Source organism: Triticum aestivum, chromosome 4B (assembly GCF_018294505.1).
Source record: "Triticum aestivum cultivar Chinese Spring chromosome 4B, IWGSC CS RefSeq v2.1, whole genome shotgun sequence".
NCBI classification, from domain to species: Eukaryota; Viridiplantae; Streptophyta; class Magnoliopsida; order Poales; family Poaceae; genus Triticum; species Triticum aestivum.
This window is the reverse complement of record NC_057804.1, coordinates 209,604,504-209,617,212: the sequence shown is the minus strand read 5'-3', so window position 1 is coordinate 209,617,212 and position 12,709 is coordinate 209,604,504.

Here is a 12,709-nt window from a genome sequence, read left to right as displayed (position 1 = left end):
CGGGCTCTGCCGCTGCCATATCCTTGTCGTTGACCTCTCTCTGTGCCACCAGCGCGGCGCTGACCACCTGGTCTGTTGCTGCCAGGTATAGCAGCAACGACTCCTGTGGCCTGAGCGCGACTAGTATTGGCGTGGAGGAGAGGAACTTCTTCAAACCTTGCAATGCTGCTTCGGCTTCTGGCGTCCACTCCATCGGGCCCACCTTTTTCAGGATCTTGAAAAAGGGAAGGGCGCGCTCGGCAGACTTGGAAATGAACCTGCCCATGTCAGCGATGCAACCAGCAAGCTGACGGACATCCTTGATTCGCTTGGGTGCTTCAATCTGCTCTATAGCTTTGATTTTGTCCAGGTTGGCCTCTATCCCACGTTGTGACACCAAGAACCCGAGAAGCTTGCCAGATGGGACGCGAAAGACGCACTTCTCAAGGTTCAGCTTGAGATTGATCTTGCGCAGGTTTGCAAATGTTTCTTGCAAATCTGGTATGAGGGTTGCCCTGTCCTTGGTTTTGACCACTATGTCATCCATATAAGCCTCCATATTTCTATGGAGCTGGGGTTCAAAACCAATCTGGACCGCCCTTGCAAACATTGAGCCAGCACTCTTCAACCCGAAAGGCATCCGCATGAAACAATACGTACCACATGGGTGATGAATGCTGTTTTCTCTTCGTCTTCTCTTGTCATGAAGATCTGGTGGTAGCCGGAGTAGGCATTGAGGAATGATAGCAGATCACACCCAGCCATGGAGTCAACAATCTGGTCGATGCGCGGCAACGGGAAGGGGTCCTTAGGGCAAGCCTTATTGATATCTGTGTAATCAATACACAGTCTCCACTTCCCATTTGCCTTGCGCACCATGACCGGATTGGCTAACCACGTTGGATGGAGCACTCCCCTCACCAAACCCGCTGCTTCCAGTTTCCGGATCTCTTCAGTAATGAACTCTTGTCGCTCCAAAGCTTGCTTTCTGACCTTCTGCTTGACGGGCCGTGCATGAGGACAAACAGCAAGGTGGTGCTCAATCACCTCCCTGGGAACACCGGGGATGTCGGAAGCTTGCCATGCAAACACATCGACATTCGCCCGCAGGAAGGTGATGAGCGTGTCTTCCTATTTGCCGTCAAGGGTGGAGCTTATGGTAAAAGCTCCTCCCGTGCCATCCTCATTGACAGAGACCTTCTTGGTTCCCGGTGATATGGCCCTAGGCTTCTCTTTCCCGCCGGTGGAGTTCTCTGGCATGTCCTCGACAGCAGCGCTACACTCCAAAGAGGTGCGCTTGCCGGAGTGGGTGTCCGAGGTCTCACTGGTCTTCTTCTTCTTCTTCCCTCCCGGGGTCCTGGCGGCAGGAGCAAGTGCCTTAGCGGTGGCAGCTGCTGCAACTACTTGCTGGTATAGTTGGTCAGCACAAACCAATGCATCTTTCTTGTCGGAGGGGATGGTGATGATCGTCATAGGTCCAGGCATCTTCAGGGTGTTGTAGGCGTAGTGTGACGCCGCCATGAACTTGGCCAGCACTGGGCGGCCAAGGATCCCGTTGTAGGGCAAGGGGATCCTGGCAACATCGAACACGATCCTCTCCGTCCTCAAGTTTAGGTCGCTTCCGAAAGTCACGGGCAGCGTGACCTTTGCCTTGGGTTGGCTTCTTCCCGGGTTGACCCCCTGGAACGTGCCCGTATCCCCCTACCTGGCGCGCCAAAGATATCGGTGCGAGGAAGACACCTATTGGATCACGAGAATCCCTATTATGGTTGCGAAGCGTGGGGTTGTGAGAAGGGCGGATCAAACAGGTAGCACACGGGTTCTTTATCCAGGTTCGGGCCGGGAGGATGCGTAAAACCCTACTCTTGTCTTGGTGATTTGTTTATCTGTGTTCTTGAGCTAGCAATGGGGCTTGAGGAGCTCCAAAAAGCCGAATCCCCCTCCTGGTCGCCCTGGGCCTCCTTTTATAAGGAAAGGGGTCGCCACCATGGCACACAGGAGGTGGAAAGGGCACGGTGATACGAGTTTATCCCTCACATTACATGACAAGGCGCATTTAATGCGTCGTGCTTAGGTGTCCCTACTTTAGCGGGGGCGGGGGAGAGCCCAGTCTTGTCCGTCGCTGATCCCTTTCGCATCGACACGCGCCCTGGCCAGCGGTGCCCGTGGTGCCATGTAGGCAGGCAGGTAGCTGAGGTGGCACAGCGGTGGGCCTCCACGAAGATCTGCTTGCCGCCACGCAGGTGCTTGCCCAACTGGTTGGGTCAGCAGCCGCATGCGAATGGTGGTGGAGGTTGGAATTGGCGTGGGCCTGATGGTGGCCCTACGGGTGTCTTTAGCAAGGGCCTCGCCGGGGCCCCGGCAAGGGTCTTGCTGTGGCGCCTGCTATCATGCCCGGCAAGGCTCCTGCCGGGGGCCTTGTGGTCCTCCTTGGCTGGGATCCCGCCAGGGGTCGTCATCTTCTATAGTGTGTATTTGATCTTGAATGTCTTCACAAAGATCTGCATGCCACCACGGGGATGTCTCCCGAATCCTTGCCCCACGGGGGCAGTGGACTCAAGGGTGATACGCTCCGTAGGTGTGGGGCGAGCTGCCACGGCAAGGGCCTTGCCGGGTTCGCCAAAACCGCCCCCCAGAAAGGATCTTGCTGGGGGAGTCCGCTTCGTCCCTTTTGCTCTTTGTGGTCTTGGTATTGGCGTTGTTCTGCTCTTTCCGAGCTTCGGCCTTACCTTGGCTTACTTCCCTTGCCTTGCTTGGCGTGGTGGCGTCCGTGGCTTGAACTGCCCGTGCACAGTTATAGGGGTACAAAAAGTGTACCCCTCTTTTTGTACACCGACAACCAGATTGCATAACCGAGAATTTCAAGAGTTCATGGGTGGGAATTCAAGTAGTTACCTAGGATATCTTTCCGATGGATGCATGATATGAGATTGGGGTTCAACTTCTAGTGGTCCGCCTGTCCACGGTCGTTTTTACTGTGGTCTCATTGTATCTTAAAGAGTCCTTGGCTATGATGACTCGGGGACGCTTTGTATTTCATGTGCACTGCCTTGTACATGATGGTGCTATACGATTGAGCCCGTGTGGGCGCCACCATGAAACTTCGGATCAAATCTCTGTCATATGTTTGTTTCGGCTAGCTCTGCAAGCCAAATCCTTTGTTTTATTTTGAGTTGTGGTATTTGAGTTGCTTCAATGTCAAGTGTTGATTTCATACCTTCCCTAAGTAGTGTTCTCATACTTCTATGTGAATACTAATCCTTCTTGATTATCGACATTGTCATGTCAATCAATGGGTGCATTTCTCTTCAAGTTATCCATAGGGGCGCCATTGATAAGCGTAAGGATTGTGCATTTCAACCGTCCCAGTGTCACATCCAGTGCTTTGTAACATGTCATTTGCATTCATAAAGCATGAAAATTTGGACCTACAAAAACTTTTGCACTTTATTTGGATTTTTATTTGAATTGGATTTCTGTCTGTGATTTCAACTGCTCATGAAATCCATATTCTAGTTGCACCTTCTATACTTCATTTCCTTGCTCCAAACTTTTGCCCCAATGATCATGCCATGTGTATAATACAATATAGAATTTTCTTACAAAAATAATTTTGCCAAAAAGCATTTTCTAAATTTAGTTTTCCAAAACCCCCTAAATTGAGGTTTGCACTACAAATACTTGATTTGGGGTATGAAAAATCTTTCAAAGAGTATGCTTGACTCCTATTAGGTACAGGACTCCCAAAAACCACATAAATATAATTCTAAAAGTTATTTTGCTATTTTATTTAAGGGCTTTTTGTTTAGGCCAGAAATGATATTTAATAGGTTCAAATTATTGTAATGCTTTAAAAATATTTGTGAAATTTAGGGAAACTCAGTGGACATATATTGTCCATATATAAGAGTTTCAACACGGGCATGTTCAAAATATTGGTCAAATCCCCCCAAAACCCTTTCTGGATATTTCCAGCTTTTGAAAGATTTACAATGGGAATATTCTCTAAAAAATCCAATAAAATTCTAGCAAGTCACACATGCCTAATGTGATGAGCTTGCAAGGTTTAATCCCAATCCAAATAGTTTTCGTTCGCAAAAGTGCTCCAAAACCCTCTCCGTCCAAAATCAAATTTGAACAACTTTACATTGTCAACTTTCCTTTTGGTCTCAAACCTTGTGGACATGCTCTAAACCCTAGATGATTAGACTACACCAAGTCGTGCATCAAGGAGAATAGTTTTGAATGACTAGATCTTGGAAAACTCATTTCTGTTGATTTCTAGGGTTTACAAAAGTTGCATAGGCAACTTTGCCCAAACGGACTCAATCTTGGTTGAACCTCTTATTTTCTCATGCCATTTGACCCTGTCAAGCCTCATGACAAGAAGAGGTCATCTTCTTGCCCAAACCACCAACAAACACCTTCTGCCATTTTTCTAAAAACACCACTTTGACCTCTTCCACTAATCTCCATGAGTTCCAGTTTTTACCACAGCCCCTCCTAGACCTCTTCTACCTCCAGTAGCTCTCCCCTGGATTTTTCTCAATGATTGAAGGGTGAAACACCCCCATTTACACCCTAGACAGTAGCTTCTCTCCTTTTCTCACCTCCCTCCTCACTCTAGTGGCCATCCAAGGCATCCAAGCCCCCCCCCCCACATTCTTTACTCCTTCCTAGAGCTACTAGACATGCTTGGCCGTGCCCACCTTGCCAAAAATATGGCCATGTCGGCCATACACGCGCTTTGGAGCACGCTACAGTACACTCTCGTACTGCAGCCGCCCCCTGCCAACCACCTCCGGCCACCTCGGGCCTCCCCAGCGCGCCCGATGCTACCTCTTGAGCACTGCGTTGGTTTTCCCTTAAGAGGAAAGGGTGATGCAGCAAAGTAGCGTAAGTATTTCCCTCAGTTTTTGAGAACCAAGGTATCAATCCAGTAGGAGGCTACATGCAAATCCCTCGTACCTACACAAACAAATAAGAACCTTGCAACCAATGCGATAAAGGGGTTGTCAATCCCTTCACGTCCACTTGAAAAAGTGACATCTGCTAGAGATAATAATAAGATAAATATTTTTGGTATTTTTATGATATAGATTTGAAAGTAAAGATTGCAAAATAAAATAGACCGGAAAGATATATGATGGAAAATAGACCCGGAGGCCATAGGTTTCACTAGTGGCCTCTCTCAAGATAGGTTAAGTATTACGATGGGTGAACAAATTACTATCGAGAAATTGATAGAAAAGTGCATAATTATGAGAATATCTAGGCATGATCATGTATATAGGCATCACGCCCGCAGTAGATGGAAACGATTCTGCATCTACTACTATTACTACACACATCGACCGCTATCCAGAATGCATCTAGAGTATTAAGTTCATAAGAACAGAGTAACGCATTAGGCAAGATGATATGATGTAGAGGGATACTCAAGCAATATTATATAAACCCCATATTTTTATCCTCGATGGCAACAATACAATATGTGCCTTGCTGCCCCTGCTGTCACTGGGAAAGTACACCGCAAGATTAAACCCAAAGCTAAGCACTTCTCCCATTGCAAGAAAGATCAATCTAGTAGGCCAAACTAAACTGATAATTCGAAGAGACTTGCAAAGATAACCAATCATACATAAAAGAATTCAGAGGAGATTCAAATATTTCTCATAGATAAACTTGATCATAAACCCACAATTCATCGGATCTCGACAAACACACCGCAAAAAGAGTTACATCGAATAGATCTCCAAGAAGATCAAGGAGAACTTTGTATTGAGATTCAAAGAGAGAGAAGAAGCCATCTAGCTAATAACTATGGACCTGAAGGTCTGTGGTAAACTACTCACACTTCATCGGAGAGGCTATGGCGTTGATGTAGAAGCCCTCCGTGATCGATTCCCCCTCCGGTGGAGCGCTGGAAAAGGCCCCAAGATGGGATCTGACAGGTACAGAAGGTTGCTGCGGTGGAAATAGGGTTTCGTGGTGCTCCTGGTTGTTTTCAGGGTATATGAGTATATATAGGTGAAGGAAGTCGGTCAGGGGAGCCACGAGGGGCCCACGAGGGTGGGGGGCGCGCCTACCCCCCTGGGCGCGCCCTCCTACCTCGTGGCCGCCACGTCTCTTTCTTGACATCCACTCCAAGTCTCCTGGATTGCATTTGTTCCAACAATAACTCTCCCGAAGGTTTCATTCCATTTGAACTCCATTTGATATTCCTTTTCTATGAAACACTGAAATAGGCAAAAAAATAGCAATTTGGGTTGGGCCTCCAGTTAATAGGTTAGTCCCAAAAATAATATAAAAGTGTATAGTAAAGCCCATTAAACATCCAAAACAGGTAATATAATAGCATGGAAAAATCAAAAATTATAGATAAGTTGGAGACATATCAAGCATCCCCAAGCTTAATTCCTGCTCATCCTCGTGTTGGTAAATGATAAAAACAGAATTTTTGATGTGGAATGCTACCTAGCAAATTTCTCAATGTAATTTTCTTTATTGTGCCATGAATGTTCAGATCCAAATGATTCAAGATAAAAGTTTAATATTGGCATAAAAAATAGTAATACTTCAAGCATAGTAACAAAGTAATCATGTCTTATCAAAATAACATAGCCAAAGAAAGCTTATCCCTACAAAATCATATATTTAGGCCATGTTTCATTATCTTCACACAAAATGCTCCCATCATGCACAACCCCGGTCTTAGCAAAGCAATTGGTTCATACTTTTTAACGCACTTCAGCTTTTTCAACTCTGATGCAATACATGAGCGTAAGCCATGGATATAGCACTATGGATGGAATAGAGTATGATGATGGAGGTTGTGTGAGAAGACAAAAAAAGGAGAAAGTCTCATATCGACAAGGCTAATCAATGGGCTATGGAGATGCCCATCCATTGATGTCAATACGAGGAGTAGGGATTGCCATGCAATGGATGCACTAGAGCTATAAATGTATGACATCTCAACAAAAGAAACTAAGTGGGTGTGCATCCAACTTGCTTGCTCACGAAGACCTAGGGCATTTTGAGGAAGCCCATCATTGGAATATACAAGCCAAGTTCTACAATGAAAACTTCCCACTAGTATATGAAAGTGACAAGATAAGAGACTCTCTATCATGAAGATCATAGTGCTACTTTGAAGCACAAGTGTGGAAAAAGGATAGTAACATTGTCCCTTCTCTATTTTTCTCTCATTTTTTTGTTTTTTTTCCTTTTTTTATTTTGGTGGGCTTCTTTAGCCTCTTTTTTTATTTGGGATTCTTTGGCCTCTTTTATTTTTCTTAATGTCCGAAGTCTCATCCCGAGTTGTGGGGGAATCATAGTCTCCATCATCCTTTCCTCACTTGGGACAATGCTCTAATAATGGAGATCATCACACTTTTATTGATTTACAACTCAATACACTACAAAAAAATAACACTTCCGTGATGATACGTGTTTGTCACAGTAGGTCGCGTTTTTTGTCATGCATGTACATCCATGACGATTTTATGACAGAATCAAGATAGTCATACATGTGCTGTCGTAGAAGTGTTCCATGACATTACCAAAATTATCATCACGGAAGTGTCCACTTCCATGACAATAAATCGCGCGTCACAAAAGTGCTTTCATCAAGGGTGACCGACACGTGGCATCCACCATAACGGAACGCAGTTAAGCTATCAGGTCAAGTTTTGGATCCGATAACCCATTAACAGCCCCAACCAATGGGGATTTTCCACGTGTAAATCATCATTGGCTGGAGGAAACACGTGTAGGCTCATCGTTGGGATAGATGTCATCCACTCATTGGACAGAAGGTGCCTATGATACATCGACACGTGGCACGGCCCAACAGAGGCCCATTCCTGTGAAAAGGCCGGCCCGTTTGACTTGGTTAAAAGGTGGCGGGCCGGCCCATGAAAAGCATGTTAATGGCATGTTCGCATATAGCCCAGTTATAGCCCGCTAACCCAAGGCCCCTTACGCCCTATCTGAATTAGGCCTAGTAGCGTCATCTGGGCAGTCCAATATGATTCCAGCCTGTTTTCACTTCTGGCCCATGTATGGCCCATGAAGTCTTTTGGCCCATATGAGGCCCTTTGTAACTCTTGGTCCATTAATGGCCCGTGGTGAAACTGGCTCGTAATGAACAGTGTATCACTTTACACCCATTAACGGCCCATGGTGAAGCTGGCCTGTAATGAACAATGTTTCACTTTATACCCATTAACGACTCATTATTCCATTGGGCCGTTTCCAGCCCAAGTTATCTTTCGGCCTTCTGAGGGCCCATTTATTCTTGCGCTCATTTGCAGCATTCAGTTACTTATAGCCCGTTACTGTCATTTTCTGCTTGTGGGCCAAATTCAGCCTGTCGTTACAGTCGGCCCGCTTGTGGACCGTTAAACTGTTGGGCCATTTTCATAGCATCACCAAATACGGCCTATTAACGACCCGTTATGGTCAGCCCATAAAACGTACAATTTCCACTCTAGCCCGTCTACGGCCCATTAAAGGCCCGTACAAGACCCATAAATGAGTCGGTCCTTACAAGGCCCATGGATCCTACGAGACATAGAAGGCCCATGGATCCTATGAGACATAGAAGGCCCATGGATCCAATGACCCATTGAGGGCCCATGGATCCAACAGCCCATTGAAGGCCATGGATCCGACGGCCCGTACGTGGCCCATGGACCATACGTCCCGTGGAGGTCCATGGTCACTACAACGTTTGGGCGAGTTGGCCCCCGTTTAACGATATAGCATATTCAAAGAATTATCCTACTCAATACTATCACCTCTAAAAAACATACACTATACAACAAAGAGACCAAGGCATAGAAACGTAGAATAATCCTACACTATACAACAAAGAAATTACAGCCGATTACACCCACTGGGCATTATGGTTCGGCACAGGTGATAATAAAGCATACACAAACAACAAATTACATACACTGGGCAAATACAGCTCATACATCATGGATGTGCATCAACTTAACTCCATTTAAACTATAATCTCTTCAGAAAATAGGATTGGACGGATTCAGATAGCACAAATTTCAGTCTGCAAAATCTCCAATTCCTTCATGGTTACCTCAGTGCCTTCTTTCATTTTTTTACTACTGCATCTAATACCTGCATGTCTAGTCTCAACTTGTTGATTATACGTTGACAATCATGTACACGTTGTCTTTCCACCTCTAGTTGATGCTCGAGAACATCAGCACATTCCAATTCCAATCCATAATCATTCAGTAACGGCCATGCCGCACTGCTCGTAGATCTTTATGTTGATGTCACTTCATCCTGAAATATTTCTGTAAGTACACATGACTAGGGCAAAAATATAGTTACAACAATGAAGCGAGCAAGACACTATTTTGTACTACATGGCAAAACAGGACTAACAATAATGTTACACGTCATGAAGCATAAGAAGGTGATATTTTAAAAATTATAAAAAAGATAGTCTGTGCAGCCAGCATACAGAAATCCCACTTATCTCACCAGAGGAGCATGATGTTGGGGCCCAATCAAAAACACAGACAAGTTACAAATTTAGACAACACGTTGCGTATAAATAAGCAAGTAGTTGGCCATTCTGTAGCTCAATTAAAGTCTTAGGGAGCATAACGAACAGCAGAGGGTTTCATACAAACATACTACAACAGGCAAAACTATGCAATCATTAGCGTAGTATAAACTAGATTGTGAGCCTCATGCAATAATAGTTGGTTAATAGACTTCAAAGCTTCAGGCACACTTCGGCAGAGCAATTAAATGGTAAGGCCTTTAATTATGTCAACTAATAGTTATACAAGTACCCAACATCAGGCATGATTCTTTGGGCATCTCATAAACTGAGGACAAATAAAGCAATTGAAAAGAGCAAATTAACTATGCCTGAAACAAACAAGGAATTGAACTGTTGAGTTGCATACAGTGACTTACCTTAACAGGTTGAAGAGGCTCAGCGTAGCTCCTACTTCTCTTGCAAGGCTCCTTCCTAACATCTTGTACTTGGAAATCCTCAATCTTATCTTCATTGCACCCCCTCTGCAAGGTGACACAAACTAGTTACTCATCTCCTTGGAAGATAAATATGCATACTTTCCAGTCTGTGAACACAAAAGGATGAGATTATAACAAAACAACACCACATAATGAAACATGCCGCATCTCTTGCACTTGCACACAATGAAATGAGCATTTACTATGTCTACACTATGTAAAAACTAGGCATACCTTCGAACTGGATCTCTAGGTACTCTTGGAGAGCCTACTTTAGTGTACATCCAAACCTTTATGTCACCTATGAGTTAGACAAGGCCCCACTACAGCAGCCCTTAATGTTTAAATCGTTGAGAAGCTCTTTTAGAGTGTTAGGTCAAGAACAACAAGTAATCAAAGCAAACAGTCCTAGTATGGCTGACTGATGCAAACAAGTAGTTGAACAAATGTGTGAGCAAATCTTACATATCAAGAAAAGAAGCAAAGAAGGAGGCTTAAACACCATCACTTGACTGACCAGAGTTAAGGGGCATTTAAACATCATGTGCAATGTATGAACTAACATAAACATTGCATATTCCAGATTCTATAATGGAATGCACATGTATTAGGTTATGCCATGTATGATGATGCCTAAATGTACACTATAGCAGGCAGGAGTGATTCATCATTAAACGCACAATTGAATTGCAGGTTAAGGGCCAGTTCGATTCCACCTTTTCAGCGCTTATTGTCAAAATAAGCCATAAAAGATGCAAAGAAGTCATTTTTGAGTTATAGGCTTGGGCTTAACTAATTTCGCTTTGGAGGGGGCTGTTTCGGGTAGAATCTCACTACAAACTGAAGGGAAGGGGAATAGTCAAATGACTTTGTTGTCTGCCTATATTACAGTCAAAATGCAACTGCTGATGCCTGTGTCACACCTGACCCTCAAGGAAAAACAAACACGCAAGCGTTCATTGCTCTGCCCGCTTGCATTTCCTCTCCCCTTTCCCTCTACCTCGATCCCTTGCCTGTAGCACTAGGGTTCCTCCAGCGAGCCGTCGCCACTAGTCTCATCTGGCCTGGTCCTCGACGATGCTATGTCCAGCTAGGCTACATGGCCGACTCGTAGGGGAAAATCTCCTTGGTTGCTCCTCCCTCTGGGGCCGCCCCTCATTCTCATGGTCTCCAGCAGCTGTTCCACTGTGATTCGTCCAATGCACTACTCCAGCGGGCGCAGCACAACTACGGCTGATGCCACACTGCGGCAGAAGGCACCTTATTCCCCCTCCCCTCCTCCCAGGCCATGGCCTTGAGGTGATGTTGAAGGATGAGCTCATCCAACAAGGTGAGGATCTCCTATGATTTTTTGCCAAATTATCATTCTGATCCGCTATACGATGAATTGCTATGAGCTGCTTCTGTTGCTGCTATATGATGCATTGCTATGAGCTGCTCCTGCTGCTGCTATATGATGAATTGCTATGAGCTGCTGCTGCTATATGATGAATTTCTATGAGCTGCTGCTGCTGATATATGATGAATTGCTATGAGCTAATGCTGCTGCTATATGATGAGTTGCTATAAGCTGCTCCTGCTGATGCTATATGATGAATTGCTATGAGCTGCTCCTGCTGCTGCTATATGATGAATTGCTATGAGCTACTCCTGCTGCTGCTATATGATGAATTTGTATGAGCTGCTCCTGCAGCTGCTATATGATGAATTGCTATGAGCTGCTCCTGCTGCTGCTATATGATGAATTGCTATGAGCTGCTGTTGGTATATGATGAATTGCAGGCTGCTGCTGTTGTATGATGAGTTGCTATGAGCTGCTGCTGCTGCTATATGATGCTTTCAGGTGGTGCTGCTATATGATAATAACCAGCCACTTGGACGATCGAATTTCAATGAACAATTGTTCTTCATTTAAATGTGGGTCATGCGTTCTTCGTTTAAATTAGGCAATGAGATCTCTATGGAAAACATTGACCAAAGTAGATTGTGCCAAGTAGATGGTATCTTTGTATTTGCATTTTGAGCAAATAGTGATGGTCTGTTTTCCTATCATATTAATTACTGCACTGGGTTCAATTTGTGATATTTGCAAGTCAAATTAATTTTCATATGGGCAGCAAAATGAAAAAAAATATAATGCAATCTAGACTTTCCACTGATCATACCAAAGATAAGCTGAAAACACAATGAAAAGAACTGGTTGGCTTATTACATGGAGCTTATATTCACAGGTGCTTATTTTCTTAGGATAACTCGTAATAACTGTCACTAAGAAACTTGGCTAATAGAACTGACATACAAATAACATGTCACGGTGATTGCAATGGAGGAGTGACGTACCATAGCACACTGTATAGGCTCACCGTTGCCTCTCCTTTTTTTGCTATGTTCCATGAAATTGCCACATACATCTTGTACTTTTTCATTGTGTAACCCTATCTGCAAGTTGACACGACTAATTTCAGACAACTCTACATGATGCTACATTGCATATCCCTTGCGCATATTTAAACCACCAATTAACGATTGTGTGCGTACCATAAACTAGCCATGACTCTGTATGCTGGACTAGCAGGCACTCTATGGGAGCCTAATGTAGTGCACTGGAATTCCTACATGCCACCTACGATTTTGTGTAATGTACTGTCCCTGTTCCTAAATATATGTCTTTGTAGAGATTCCAGTATGGACCACATACAGATGTATATAG